This window comes from Geotrypetes seraphini, chromosome 12 (genome assembly GCF_902459505.1).
Source record: "Geotrypetes seraphini chromosome 12, aGeoSer1.1, whole genome shotgun sequence".
Taxonomy (NCBI): Eukaryota; Metazoa; Chordata; class Amphibia; order Gymnophiona; family Dermophiidae; genus Geotrypetes; species Geotrypetes seraphini.
The window spans coordinates 12,646,948-12,662,527 of NC_047095.1; positions in this window are offsets into that span (position 1 = coordinate 12,646,948).

A 15,580-nucleotide genomic window follows, 5' to 3' on the forward strand; every position below is an offset into this window, starting at 1 on the left:
GGAATCTTGCTATTCTTTGGGATTCTGCCAGGTACTTGTGTCCTGGATTGGCCACTGTTGGAATCAGGATATTGGGCTTGATGGACCTATGGTCGGCCTCATTATGGCTATTCTTTTTTTTTTTTTAATTCTTTATTCATTTTCAAAATTACATTAAATGTATATATATATTCAATAACATTAACAATAAATATATCATTTTACATTCTATCATTTGTACAGTACATAAATTTTTATCCCTCCCCCTTCCCACCCCTCCCTACCATATATTCCATAATCATATAAAAAATATATATATTAATGACCCCTTTACCCTTCCTACCAATGAAATAAGACTCAGTCTGTAGCTGCCCACCTATTCTCTGTTACCATCTTTGTGAGGAGGGATCACAACTACTTCTAATCTTATGTGCTTCTCCACCTCTTAATGTCATGCTGTTGAGGGCTCAATAAACCTCTCTAGGCTCCCCCAATATCCTTCTAAGTTCATAAAGTTAGGAGCGAGCTGTTTGTGAATATGGGTATTTTTATTATTACATATATTATATAATAATGGAAGATATGGATGGGAGGGATGGGAAAGGGGAAGGGATACAAATTTATATAATGTACCAATGATTGTTTATAAGTGATATATTTATTGCTACTGTGAATGAATATATTTTACACTTAATGTAATTTTGAAAATGAATAAAGAATATTAAAAAAAAAAAAAAATACAAATCAGATTTTCAACTTTCCTGTTTTCTCCTTTAAACCCAGAATAGAACTGGTGCCATTTACAGCAGTGTGCCAGTGAAATACATACCACAATAAATGCTGCTACTGAACTCTATGGATCTATCTCCTCTGTTATTTCTTTCACCTCTTCCATAGATGGATCCTATTTCTGTGGAAATAATATATTCAGTGAAGTACAGATGATATGGTTCAATCATTTCTTATCAGGGGCATGTCAAATGAATTCCCAAACGTTGCACCCTGAACATGGTTACGTAGAGAATAATCAAAACATATATCTAAGTCCAATTCGGACATATGGCACTAAATGCCCAAAGTAGACACTGGGAAAATGTTCACTCTCGAAAGGCAAATCACTCTGCATTCAAAATATTTTCTCTCTCGAAAATTGTTTTTTCTGGATGTCCAGGCGGTTGATCATCCAGACCGCCAGTACGTCTATTTTTATACCACATTTTCAACCAAAATTTTGTCCATGCCGCAAACATCCAAAGCAAGACCATTTGGACATTGGACAATGTGATGGACTGAGGCACCTTACAGAGTACTGCTGTGAACTTCACAAAAAGGGTGCCAAACATCTCCCAATAGCTCTTATGGCTGCAGGTGGCACCTATATGGCAGTAGAGTAGGTTCGAGGGGGGGGGGGGTTGGTAGCCTCACATTTTACACCATAAATGTAGTGGTTAGAGTGGCTTAAGGGCCTGGGTGCTCCTCTCTATGCTTCACTATCCCACCCCACAGGCTATTTAAGACACTTGTATGCAGCTCTACTAGGCTTTCCTATACCAGGTATGTGCATTATTATTCTGATCTTTGTGAGGGTGGTCACCGGGGGAGTATGTGGGGGAGGGAGGTCTTTACTTTGTCTCTGCAGTGGTTATCTTGTCACTTTGTATACCTTTGACACTTAAATCTGTTTTTACATCATCTAACTGACAATGTACAAGTTTCATCCAGGAAGTCCCTGCAGGATGACTAAGTCTAGGTCAGCCCGCATCCCACCTAAACCGTTCCTCCAGATAGGACTCTTGCAGATCCGGACGCACAGCAGCATTCAGAGGCCTAAAAAGTCCCTCCATACGTCCAGAAATTGTTTGATTAAGGGCCTTTGGACGACCTGTCTTTTAGGTGGTCCAAGTGCCAACTTGGGCAGGTTTTTAGATATGCAGCTGCTGCTTAAGTTATCTAGGTCAAGTAAAAATCTTTAAAAAAAAAAGTGGACAGTAGAACAGCATATTTTCTCATAGGACCTCAGAAATGGGAGAAGCAATAGACCCAATTCCCCTCCCCCTGTTCCCTATTGATTTGGCTTCTGGTAGAAAACAGACAGCTAGTTTAATTCAAAACAAAATGGAAGCACTGCCTTCACAAAAAAATGAATGTTTGTTGTTATTTGCACCTCGAAGGCATCTATGAAAAATAGGAAAGATCATTCTTTTCTAAAATTGGATATAAGCCGGTATAACCATTACTCTGTCAGCACAATGTAGCCTTCTGTTGAGTAACTATATTCCGTTTTGCTTTTTCTTTACCCTTTCCATGTTAGTAGTCTTGACAAATGATTCTTTGCATTTTTGACTTTTATTTGTTCCATGTGTAGCCAGTTTGAAGCCCACCTTTCACTTTGATAATGAAAGATATTTGCAAAAATTAAAAAAAGGTGTCCTTTGAACATCCATATAGGTGAAATTTATGGCAACAACAAGGGAAAAAAAAAAAACCCATAGGTTAATCCAAATGCACATACAAGAGAAACAAAGTTTCCTTTCAAGAGAAATGAGATGTGGCCATTTATAGTAAACAGAGTAATACTGGGTCACCTATAATGACCCCCTCTTTTAATAAGAAAAAAAAGATTTGTATTTCTCTCCTCTAAAAATAGGGACTACAATTTGAACTGAAATATTAGAAAATGCCAAATGTGTGCTAACTAGGTTGTACAAAATTTAGAGTACTGGTGCTAAACACATGGAGAAGGTAGAGATTTTATAATCCAGTATTTAAAGCCCTAATATATCTGTTTTAATTGTGTAAAGCACTGCCATTATCACAAGGCTTTCTTTCTGTTTTTATGTCAAATATAAAATCTCTAGTAATTACTTTTTTTTTTCTTTTTCAGTACATTAAGATAACAAAGAAAAATCTAGAAAGAAATATCCAATGCCAAAGGTAAATACTCAAATAATTATTTTTATTTTCCACAGTGTTGTTGGCGGTGGCAGCATTATAAAATACTTTATTTGTGTTTATTTGATTCCTATTCAAGAGAATTACTTTATATATAGTCAATATAGGCACAGAGTTATATTTTTTAACATTTTCTAATGGTGGTGTGCCTCGTGATTTTTTTCATGAAACAAGTGTGCCTTTGCCCAAAAAAGGTTGAAAAACACTGCATTAAGATAACAAAGAAAAATCTAGAAAGAAATATCCAATGCCAAAGGTAAATACTCAAATAATTATTTTTATTTTCCAAAGAAAATTCTAGAATAGGAAAACTCTTTTCAAACCTCATATATGCAGATAGACACACATGATGTACAGAAGGACTAAGAATGTGGGGATAGATTGCAATTGCATTCAAATGCATACAATTTGCTGCATATTTGCTGGGAATGTGAGGCTCACTGGTAAAGTTGCTGCCTCTGAGATCAGAATCTCAGGGCTGCTCCTTGTGACCCTGGGCAAGTCACTTAACATTGGGACTCATACTTCCACCAGATGTCAGAGAAGGGGCGGGACTGCAGCAGAGAGAAGACAACTCGGACGACGTATGGCTGCTTACAAAGATCGCTAGAGCCAGCGATCTTCTGCAGGGCAGGCTGCTGAAATTAGGTAAATTGATGCGGTGAAGCCAGACACCAGCGGGGAAGCCACGTCCCGACTGACCTTCCCCACTTGCTCTCTAAAGCAGGAGTGGCAGGCCAGCAAGAGGCAGCGCTGCCACTCCTGCTTTAGGGGCGAGGGGGGGAGGGTCAGTCAACGAATCAGGAGGCTGATTTTTTGTCGTGATAAATCGATTCGAATCATGAATCTGGCAGCCCGATTCTCAGCTTTCCCAGCCCGATTCTAATTTTCCCCAGCCCCCTGCTCGATTCTCAGCTTCCCCAGCATTCCTACCCGATTCTTAGCTTCCCCAGCCCGATTCACAGCTTCCCCTGTCCGATTCTTATCTTCCCCAGCCCCCCTGCTCGAATCTCAGCTTCCCCAGCCCCCTTTCTGATTCTTAGCTTCCCCAGCCTGATTCTCAGCTTCCCCAGCTTCCCTGCCCGATTCTCAGCTTCCCCAGCCCGATTCTAATTTTCCCCAGCTCTCCTGCTCGATTCTCAGCTTCCCCAGCCCCCCTGCCCGATTCTTAGCTTCCCCAGCCTCCCTACCCAATTCTCAGCTTCCCCAGCCCCCCTGCCTGATTCTCAAACTTATACTGGGAATCGCATGGAGGAGAGGAGAAATGTTTTCGCAACGCGAAGGAGAGAGCCAGCACGACATCCACTCGGCACTCCCAAGTCCTTCTGATGTAACTTCCGGTTTCACAAAACCGGAAGTTACTTTAGATGGGGACAACTCCGACAGGTGGCAGCAGCAGAGGGAAAGCATGAATGCCTTGAATGGGTCTAGAATCGGTGAGTTCGATTTTTTTTCCAAACCAAAACAATTCGAATCGAATCGTGAATCGGGCAGGACTACTGATTAGCATTCCAATCACCTGAGCTCTCCTGGCTCAGGCTATCTACTCTCATGGTTGCTTTTGACTGATTACAACTCCTTGCATCTGAGCTGCTTGGGCTACCTATTCCAGCCCTGGTTTGCCTTGTTCTAGCCCTGGGGCATGCTGGGACTGGTAGTTCATGCTCTTTCCCTGTTGGCTTTTTAGGGAGATTAGAACAGGCTTTGACTAACTTACCAGTTTTAGAACTTTTAGGTAAAAGATTCTGTTGGTACTGCAGTGCTCTGGACCTAACTCTGGGGAGAGGTATTGCATTTCCTACAGTCCAGTCTATGCCTCCATCCCCGTTTCTTGGGCATTGCAGGGTTTCCTTTACCAGCACAGGGGTGACACTGTGACAAAAACTATGCACCCTTATTTAGGCCTTACCCCCAAATTCTATTTATAGTACCTAAAAAAATTGGTGTTGATCAGAATGGTGCTTAGTACAATTATAGAAAAGCAAGTGACATAATTATAGAATCACACTTAGCGGTCATACTTATCACTAATACTTAGCACCCATTTAGGCCAAGAAAAACCAGTCTAAATACCTGTGACTAAGTTGTCTTCCCTAACGATCAATAGTGTGGACCCTCCTTAGACCATTCAAATGCCATAGATATGATGTTTATGCTTTTTCTACAATATAGCTTACTATATAATCTAGAGGCCCAGTGCAGATATAAACAGTAGATGGGGACAAGATGGTTAGTACAGAGTTGGTTGGGATAAATAGATTGGTGGCTAAACTCAAAGCAAGTTCTTTGTGCAGTTAAACAACATATGTGGAACTGGTCTAAGGTACAGGGTATGCTACAAGCTACTCCAGGTGTGGAATGAGTGTCTAGTAAATCAAAATATGTCTAAAAAAAACTTGGAAGAAGAGCCAGGTTTTCACCTGCTTCCTGAAGTAGAGGTATCTTGAGTAGGACATAACTCCTCTGGGGGTATGTTTCAGAGCAGTGGTCCCCAACCCTGTCCTGGAGGACCACTAGCCAGTTGGGTTTTTGGGATAGCCCTAATAAATATGCATGGGGCAGATCTGCATTCCTATCATCTTCTCTTTCATGCATATTCATTAGGACTATCCTGAAAACCTGAGTGGCTGGTGGCCCTCTAGGACAGGGTTGGGAAGTACTGTTCCAGATTGTGGGGGCTGTTCCTGAGAAGGTTTACTGGCAAGTATCACATTGTGCAATTTCTTTTGATAAGGGCACAGATAGTGATGTTCCTTGAGAGGGCCTTAGAGGTCTCAAAGGTATATAGAGGGCTAACTTATTCTTTAAATACTCTGGCCCATTTTGTCTGAGTCCCTTGAAAATCTCATGTAGAGTGTAAGCCCTGTAAGGTACTGGTAGTCAGTGTAGTTTTTGGAGGAAGGGTATGCTATGGATCACACCAATTGCAATCTTCTATCAGTTGTGTTGGAGCTGATGAAAACTCATTTGGGGTTTGATCAGTGTACAGGGAATTACATCAGTCTGGCATGCACAACTGTGGTCAGATATGTCTTTTCTATATATGGAGAGAGATTTCGTAGTTGCCACAGGTGATAGCCAATTTATAAAGGTTGCTTGAACCTGAATAAATTCATGTAAACCGTTCTAAGCTCTCCTGGGAGAATGGTATAGAAAATTGAATGAATAAATAAATAAAATAAATAAATTTGCAGGACCAGAGTAAGTGATGAATCTAGCATTATCCCAAGATTCCTGACCTGTGATTTTAGGGGGACTTCTTGTTTCTCAAAAGGTATTTTGAAATCAGGTATTTGTCCACTTAAGAACATAAGAACATAAGAACATAAGAAGTTGCCTCCGCTGAGGCAGACCATAGGTCCATCCTGCTCAGCGGTCCGCACCCGCGGCGGCCCATCAGGCCCATTGCCTGAGCAATGGTCTATCCTATCTATACCCCCCAATCCCTTTTTCTTCTAGGAATCTATCCAAACCTTCTTTGAAACCATTTAATGTTTTCTTGTCTACAACAGCCTCTGGAAGTGCGTTCCATGCATCCACCACCCTCTGAGTGAAAAAGAACTTCCTAGCGTTTGTTCTAAACCTGTCCCCCTTCAGTTTCTCCGAGTGCCCCCTTGTACTTGTAGCAGGTGTCCAAAGAATCTTTGTTTTGCTTGAATTTAGGAAGTTTGTTGTTTTTTTTTTCCTCATTCCTGAGCTGCCATTAGAGATAAGCACCTATTTGGGCTTCACATATGGTTAAGTTACTTTGATATTGAATAATTTAAGCTGATGGTTTATGGTTTTTATTTATATCTCACTTTATACAAAGTGGGTTCCAAGCCGCTGATGTCTAAGCCAGATGAATATCAAACCACATATGTTAATATGACAAATAATTTCTACGGCTACCCCATATTGCTAGCTTTTCAAATTTCTTACCAAGAACTGTTTCCATGAAAATGTGTATTTTGTGTGATTACTCTACAGAAAATATTATTTTAGCAAACATAATCATAAAGATCTGACAGCTCTAATAGAATACAAGGCATCTAAAGGATTTATTATTCCTGTTTTCACAAACACTATATAAAACATGCATTGTAAAATAATATTACACTTCCGTGATGATCGTGCTGAAGAGTTATTGAAATTGGCAGCCAATAGTGATATTTCTGGAAAATATCAAGGTTTTGATGATATTAACTAACCCAAAGAATTCAATTATTTTATTTATTAATTAATGAATTAAAGCATCTATTTACTAAAGCTTAGATTGTACTAAAAGATATTAGTGTGTGCTAAGTTCCACGTGACCCATAGGTATACGAAGGGATGAAGGAATAGGAACTTATAAGAACATAAGAACATAAGCAATGCCTCTGCCGGGTCAGACCCGAGGTCCATCGCGCCCAGCAGTCCGCTCACGCGGCGGCCCAACAGGTCCAGGACCTGTGCAGCAATCCTCTATCTATACCCCTCTATCCCCTTTTTCAACAGAAAATTGTCCAATCCTTTCTTAAACCCCATTACCGTACTCTGCCCTATTACGTCCTCTGGAAGCGCATTCCAGGTATCCACCACCCGCTGAGTAAAGAAAAACTTCCTAGCATTTGTTTTGAATCTATCCCCTTCCAATTTTTCCGAATGCCCTCTTGTTCTTTTATGTTTTGAAAATTTGAAGAATCTATCTCTCTCTACTTTCTCTATGCCCTTCATGATCTTGTAGGTTTCTATCATGTCTCCTCTGAGTCTCCGCTTTTCCAAGGAGAAGAGCTCTAGCCTCTCCAGTCTTTCAGTGTATGAAAGGTTTTCCATGCCCTTAATCATTCGTGTCGCTCTTCTCTGGACCCTCTCAAGTATTGCCATATCCTTCTTGAGGTACGGTGACCAATACTGAACACAGTACTCCAGGTGCGGGCGCACCATTGCCCGATACAACGGCAGGATGACTTCTTTTGTTCTGGTCATAATACCATTTTTAATAATACCCAACATTCTGTTTGCCTTCTTCGCGGCTGCTGCGCATTGCGCCGTTGACTTCATTGTTGTATCCACCAATACACCCAAATCTCTTTCAAGGTTACTTCCCTCTAATACTAATCCCCCCATTTGGTAGCTGAACATCAGGTTTTTTTCTCCCTATATGCATGACCTTGCATTTCCCTACATTGAATTTCATCTGCCATTTATTCGCCCACTCCTCCAGTTTGTTTAGGTCCCTTTGTAGGTCCTCACACTCTTCCGTAGTTCTAACCCTTCTACAGAGTTTAGTGTCGTCCGCAAATTTTATAACTTCACATTTCGTCCCCGTTTCCAGGTCATTTATAAATATATTGAACAGCAGCGGTCCAAGTACAGACCCCTGCGGAACTCCGCTCGTGACTTTCCTCCAGCCCGAGTAGTGACCCTTCACTCCAACCCTCTGTCTCCTGCCTGCCAACCAGTGTTTAATCCATCTGTATACGTCCCCTTCCACCCTGTGGTTCCATAGCTTCCTAAGCAGCCGCTCATGGGGTACTTTGTCAAAGGCCTTTTGGAAGTCAAGGTAAATGATGTCTACAGGTTCCCCTTTGTCCAACTGGCTGTTTACCCCCTCAAAGAAGTGCAGTAAGTTTGTTTGGCACGATCTTCCCTTGCAGAAGCCATGTTGGCTCGCTTTCATCAGCCCATTTTTTTCGATGTGCTCACAGATGCTATCCTTTATCAGTGCTTCTACCATCTTGCCTGGAACCGATGTCAAACTTACCGGCCTATAGTTTCCCGGGTCTCCTCTTGACCCCTTTTTAAAGATAGGTGTAACATTTGCTATCTTCCAGTCCTCCGGAATCTCTCCAGTTTTCAGGGATAGGTTGCAAACTATTTGGAGTATTTCCGCTATCTCATTTCTTAGTTCTTTTAGTACCCTAGGGTGGATTCCGTCCGGGCCTGGTGATTTGTCACTTTTCAATCTATCTATCTGTTGGAGGACATCCTCATGGCTCACCTCTATTGCTGACAGTTTTTCTTCTTGGTCACCATGGAAGATCACGTCGGGTTCCGGTACACTGGATGTGTCCTCGCTTGTGAAGACTGACGAGAAGAATTTGTTTAACCTGTTGGCTACCTCTTTTTGCTCCTTTATCACTCCCTTTTCGTCTCCATCATCCAACGGTCCTACTTCCTCCCTCGCTGGTTTCTTCCCCTTAACATATCTGAAGAATGATTTGAAGTTTTTTGCCTCCCTGGCCAGTTTCTCTTCGTATTCTCTTTTCGCTCTCCTAACCACTTGATGACATTCTCTCGGAGTTGCACACTTGAAAATTCCACATTTTTCCTTGACATGGTTCAATCAATGATCTGAAACAATGTCAAAACATAGCATTACGATTCTGCAAATTGGCACTTTGCAAAATAAAATAACATCTTTTCAGCTACAGTGGCAAAATAACGCTCAGAATTTAGGACTTCGTTGGGCTGAAAACTTTTCAGCGTCCCCCTCGTAAAATAGAATATGCAGCATTTAGCTCATGCTAAACTTCAGACAAAGGGACCCTAAAAAACTTGAATCCTGCTCATGTTACAATCTAGGCAAATTCCAAAGATGCATACATAATTTAAAATAAAACATAAGAGGGCGTAAGATAACCAACAACTTCCTGATCATTAAGCAAACATTTAGGGCTCCTTTTACAAAGCCGCGTTAGGACTTTAATGTGCGGAATAGTGCACACTAAATTGCCAAGTGCGCTAGACCTTAACGCCAGCATTGAGCTGGCATTAATTCTAGCCACGTAGCGTGGGTTTAGCACGCATTAAAATGCTGCATGCGCTAAAAACGCTAACACAGCTTAGTAAAAGGAGCCCTTAAAGAAAGGTAAGAAACGGTGGGAAAGCTACTGAAGGGACACGTATCAAGTCCTTAGGCCTTGTTTTCAAGCTGTAAAAGCCAGACCCTGTTTGTCTTTCTTTCTTTGAAAATACTACAAGGACATGTATGTTTGAACAGAGATGTTGTGAAGTGAATTCAATTGTTTTGTTAAGCCGTATTTACAGACAGATTTAGATTAGAAGCTCTGCTGGTTAAGGCTTTTTCTGACCCTCTGTGGACTTCAGTCTCCAGATAGAAAAAATGCTGATGTCTTTAAAGTTTCATGTGACCTGTGTCCATATATGGTTTGTGTTTACGTCACATGCTGACACATGCTGACAACACTGATTCGTGTAGAATAATATAAAAGGAATGTGAAGTTCATAATAAAATTTGGACATGTTTTGGAAGATGATTTCTGGTCTTTAAGATATGTCCCCAGGTACCTGACTTCCAAATGACAGAGACAGAGAAAGTATGGGGCAGGAATTGGGACCCTAATCCTTTTCAGCTACGCAGCAGGATCGACTGAATATCAGCTGTGCACAATAACATCCAACTGGATTTAGATAAAACTCTTACTGTATTGAATGTCCATGTCAAACTGTCAATTGTAACTCCCTGGGTAACTGACCCAACCTCTTGTAATGTAATGTAATCTGACCTTGAACTGAATAGGTAACGGCGGAATAGAAAACCTGATCAACAAGAAAAGGACCTTGGTGTATTGATAGATAGGACCTTGAAACCGTTGGCACAATGCGCGGCAGCAGCAAAGAAAGCAAATAGAATGTTAGGCATGATAAAAAATGGAATCACAAGTAGATCGGAGAAAGTTATAACGCCGCTTTATAGAGCAATGGTCAGACTTGGAATACTGTGTCCAACATTGGTCTCCCAACCTTAAGAAAGATATAAAACTGCTGGAGAGAGTGCAGAGACGAGCAACAAAGCTAGTAAAAGGTATGGAAAAACTGGAATACGAGGAATGACTTAAGAGACTGGGATTGTTCTCCCTTGAGAAGAGGAGACTGCGAGGGGATATGATCGATACCTTCAAAATACTGAAAGGAATCGACAAAATAGAGCAGGAAGAAAAATTATTTACAATGTCCAATGTGACACGGACAAGAGGACACGGACTGAAGCTGAGGGGGGACAAGTCCAGGACAAATATCAGGAAGTTTTGTTTCACGCAACGAGTGGTAGACACCTGGAATGCTATCCCAGAGGAGGTTATTGCGGAATCGACCGTTCTAGGATTTAAAAGCAGACTAGACGCACATCTCCTTACGAGAGGCATAGAGGGATATGGATGACTAAAATTATACCAGGGCCTCCGCGTGTGCGGATCGCTGGATTTGATGGACCGAAGATTTGATCCAGAGATGGCAGTTCTTATGTTCTTATGCTATAACATTTCCTATTTCCTGGTTGTTTATTCTGGGATCGCTGTAGAAGCAGTATTCGTAGCTCATACAGAAGGGAGTCTCAGTCATTGTGCAATGGCGAAATCTAGTGGCCAGGTTTAGAGTCCATGATGACAGAGTTCTGGAAGAGACCCTGGCTCATGACCTTTATTTAAGGACTGTCACTGAACTAAGTGGACTGAAAAAAAAAAAAATAAGCACGACTGCATTAAATAAAGAACTGGGAAGCAGCTGTTTCATCCCACAAGAAAAGCCTCATATCAAAGCAAAAGAGACTAAGCAAAATATATTCCTTTCATATTATTAGCACATGCTGTATATTTTCCCCAGGATGCTATATAGGTCACAAAAATGTGGGTGTCCAAAGATGTGACCAGATGTGCACTATAGAAATGATTAATAGTAGTCGTAGCACATGGAAACTAATTAGTCAATTGGATGCTAGCAATCAGTTATTGAAGTTAATTTGCACTTAATTGACACTAATTAGGATTATGTGTGGATCTGCTTATGTGCTACTCTATATCACAGGGTCCTCAATTCTATAAATGGCACCTAAAACATAGGCATTGAGGAATACGGTGCTTATTGAATGCCAATCTTAAGTTAGGCGACTTTTATAGAATCACACCGAAAGTGGACTTAGGCACCTGTAGAAGTTTTAACCTTAGGTGCTCCAGGGTTTTCTTGGCTTAAATGTCATTGCCTAAGTCCAAAACAGATGCCTGCCATGCCAAACATGCCCATGATCTGCCCTTAACCATTCCTACTCTCTGATAGACCCCCTACCAGAAAGTGGTAGGTGCCTACTGAGTTGGACATTTCTGTGGTTGAAAATGGGGTATAAAGTTGGATGTTCTAGCAGCCTAGACGTTCCGGTGGCCTAGACATCGAAGTAGACAATTTTAGGGAAAAAATATGTACTTGTATATATATTTTGGACATCTAGCAGTTTGGATTTTGAAAATAACCATTTTTGTTTGTTCAACTTTGGACATTCTATAACTTTATTTTTCTATACCGCCATAGTCAGGCGACTTCTAGGCGGTTTACATTGAAAGAAGGCTGGACATTCAGCGAATAACAAAAGTCTTAATACAATACACTAAGTCTAAATACAATACAATAAATCTAAATGGAAAACTTACATACTAATTGGAGTTCTATGGGTAAGGAATACATGAAAGGAGCTTCTTGAGAGAAAGAAAAGGCGTTTACAGAGGGGGGAAATACTAGTGAGGGAGAGGACAGTTTTAGTCAATGAATTTGGCGAATAGGGCGGTTTTAACTGATTTTCGGAATGTACTGTAAGTCAGATTGGGTTCATTTATGTAGTTTTTCAGCCAGACTTGCTGTCTGTTTGCTTGGAACTTAATGGTTCTATCCAGGAATGATTTGTATATGCAGCCTGTGGTCTTTGGGTATGCAAAGATGTTTTTGTTTCTGGTTGTTCATGTGGGGTTGTGTAGGATGAAGTGAGTTTGCAGGTATGAAGGTGCTAGTCCCCAGACTTGTTTGAAACAGGTGCAAGCAAATTTGAATAGTATTTGCGCTTCTATTGGTAGCCAATGCAGTTTTTTATAGTAGGGGCTAATGTGGTCATTTTTTCTTAGTCCAAAGATTAGGTGAACGGCGGTGTTTTGTATTAATCTCAGTTTTTTTACTGTTTTTTGTGGGATACCCAGGTAGATGATGTTTTCTGTGGGAAACGTCCAAATCAGACTTAGATGTTTGTTTGTTTTTTCAAAAATACCCCTCATTGACAATTCCCCCCTCTTTTACAAATATTAGCACGGGCTAAACACGTGCTAAACGCTAAGGCATGGACGCATTGGCGGTTAGCGCACATGTTGACTTAGCGTGTGTTAAATATGCGCTAAAACGCCTTTGTAAAAGAGGGCCTTAGTACAATTCTATATATACCTTCTATAATCACACTAAGCACCGTTCTAATCAGTGCTGACTTTTTAGGCACCGCGTGTAGAATATAGCTCTCCGTGTGGAATTTATTGCCAATGTTTAAACAAACTCTTGACAAGTTTTTGGAGGACAGGCCCATCTATGAGCCAAATAGGCTTCTGAAACATAGGAAATGCATCTTCCAGCTGAGAGTGGAATATATAGAAGAACACCAGATTCATCTGGTGTGATATAACATTAGCTGAGCTGATGTCACCGGCTGGTAATATTTATTGAATGATGGGGGGAGGAGGACAGAGGGTAAGGAGAATATATGAGGTGTTATCAAGGGTCTGTAGAATAAGGATTGACAATTTTATAAGAGGAAGTAAGAAAGGGTTAATAGACAGAGCTTGTAAGAAAGAAAAATGATTAGGGAGGTTTCTAAGGTGATGGGGTGGAACAGTCACTTGATTGGTTGGATGTTGTGGCAGGCTGGAGTGAATTCTGTGAGGAAAGGGGAACAGTAGAGTAGTCTGTTCAGGAAAAGATTATCCCTCCCTCCCTCCCATTTGTGCTGGTGTTATGTTTTGTGTTAGTGTTGTGGGGTGGGGTGGGGGGTGTACATGTTATATGTCGACTTGGGTGGATTTGGTAGAGCTTATGGGGTTGGGGGGAGGTGGTCACAGCTTTGGGTGGGGTGGAAAATGGGGTTTGGCCCAGTTGGATCTGGGAGATGAGCAGTTAATAAATAAATAAATGTAACACTCGTATGCGATACCGCTGCGAGGGGAAGCATGGCCTTGTGTCATCGTGGATCATGTTTGGGGGGAGGGGAAGCATGACCTTGCATCACCGTGGGTCATGTTTGGGGGGAGGGGAGGGGAAGCATGGCCTTGCGTCACCGTGGGCCATATTTGGGGGAATGTTATAAATTTAAAGACTTAACGGGAGCTAGTTTCGACACCGAATAGCTCCCTGGGGATGTGTGAAATATGCATTGGGGGTTTGTTGGTTTTTGGACACAGATTGTATTGTAAGTGAAGATAAAATTCAGATAGATAATAAAGCTGCGGCCAAATATTTATTCCAATAAAACTGAGTTGTGTGATTATTGATTGATGGTGATTAGCTTTCAGTTGCAGGTGACGGGAATGCGAATGCTAATGTTATGAGTAGTCTATCCAAGTACTCCAAATTAGCAAGGGCTCAATCAACCATTAGCCTGACCCTGTATGATTTTTTTTTTTATATTATTAAGATCGCTAGATAGAAAATTGTCTACAGTACTAGAAGTATATGGTACTAATAACAGGGGGCTTAGGGGCTGTCATTGCTTTTTAAGAAATGTTTTCTTTTAAATATTCTTTTAATATTCTACTCTAGACTCTTCCTGACATTTCTGGATCCGTGACTAAGGCCCTCTTCTATTAAGGTGCGCTAAGCGTTTTATCGCATGTTTATCACATGCTAAATCAACGCATGCGCTAAACGCTAATGTGTCCATAGGATAACATGTACGCGTTAGCATTTAGTGCGCGCTAAAAAGCATAGCGCACCTTTGCAAAATAGGGGGTAAATGTACACTATGAGATAGTTTTCTGTGATAGTTGCCTTTAAGGTTTCATGTGCACATGTACTGAATAGACGTAGCTATAGCAGCAGTATTTCATCCATTTCTAATCTCAGTTTTTCATCGCCATGCCATCATTTCTTATTCTCTACATCTCAACCCTTTCCAATTCCCTTGTGCCCCCTTTTTTATGTCATTCTTCTTTTCCAAAGCTTACTGGGGCCCATTTTATTGTAAACCAAGTTTGTGCCACCCCATCAGTTCAAGGTGATTCCACTAATGCATCATAAGTGCAGCAGCGCTTTGATGAATAATAGTGTAATACATCATCAAAAGATCACTAATGGTCTTCTGATGATGTACTGGTAGTGTACTAATTCATCACTAGAAAATAATTTTGTAAAAAAAAAAGAAGTGGAAATGTAGAAAAAAATTCAACAGAGCAGAACATCCACTGAGAACAATAACAGTGCAAGGAACTTGTTTTTTGATTTTTTTTTTAAAGTAATTATTGAAATGATTCTTGTGCAAGTTATATCCAAAGGATAGACATTCTTCATGTAGATTTTTCTTTCCAAATAGTAATTGCATTTACCATAAGTTCACATAACATATAGCAAAACAATCCCTGCCTTGCAAACTCACTGTATATGATAACCAATGCTAACAAAAGCTCAGCAGCACAAAAATTCATGACCTGAGATTTATCTTACATAAAGAGAACAGTTAAGGCGGTACAGAATAAATAAGGAAAGTCGACAACGTTCTTTTGCATACTAGACTAAATGAGTATAATATTTAAATGATTTAACGTAGCCTCAGGTGTTCATGAAAGCCCCATGATAAATTATTTTATGAAAACTAGTGTTCTATCCCTGAGAGGAACAAAGCTGGTAAAAGCTCTTTGATAATTAATAA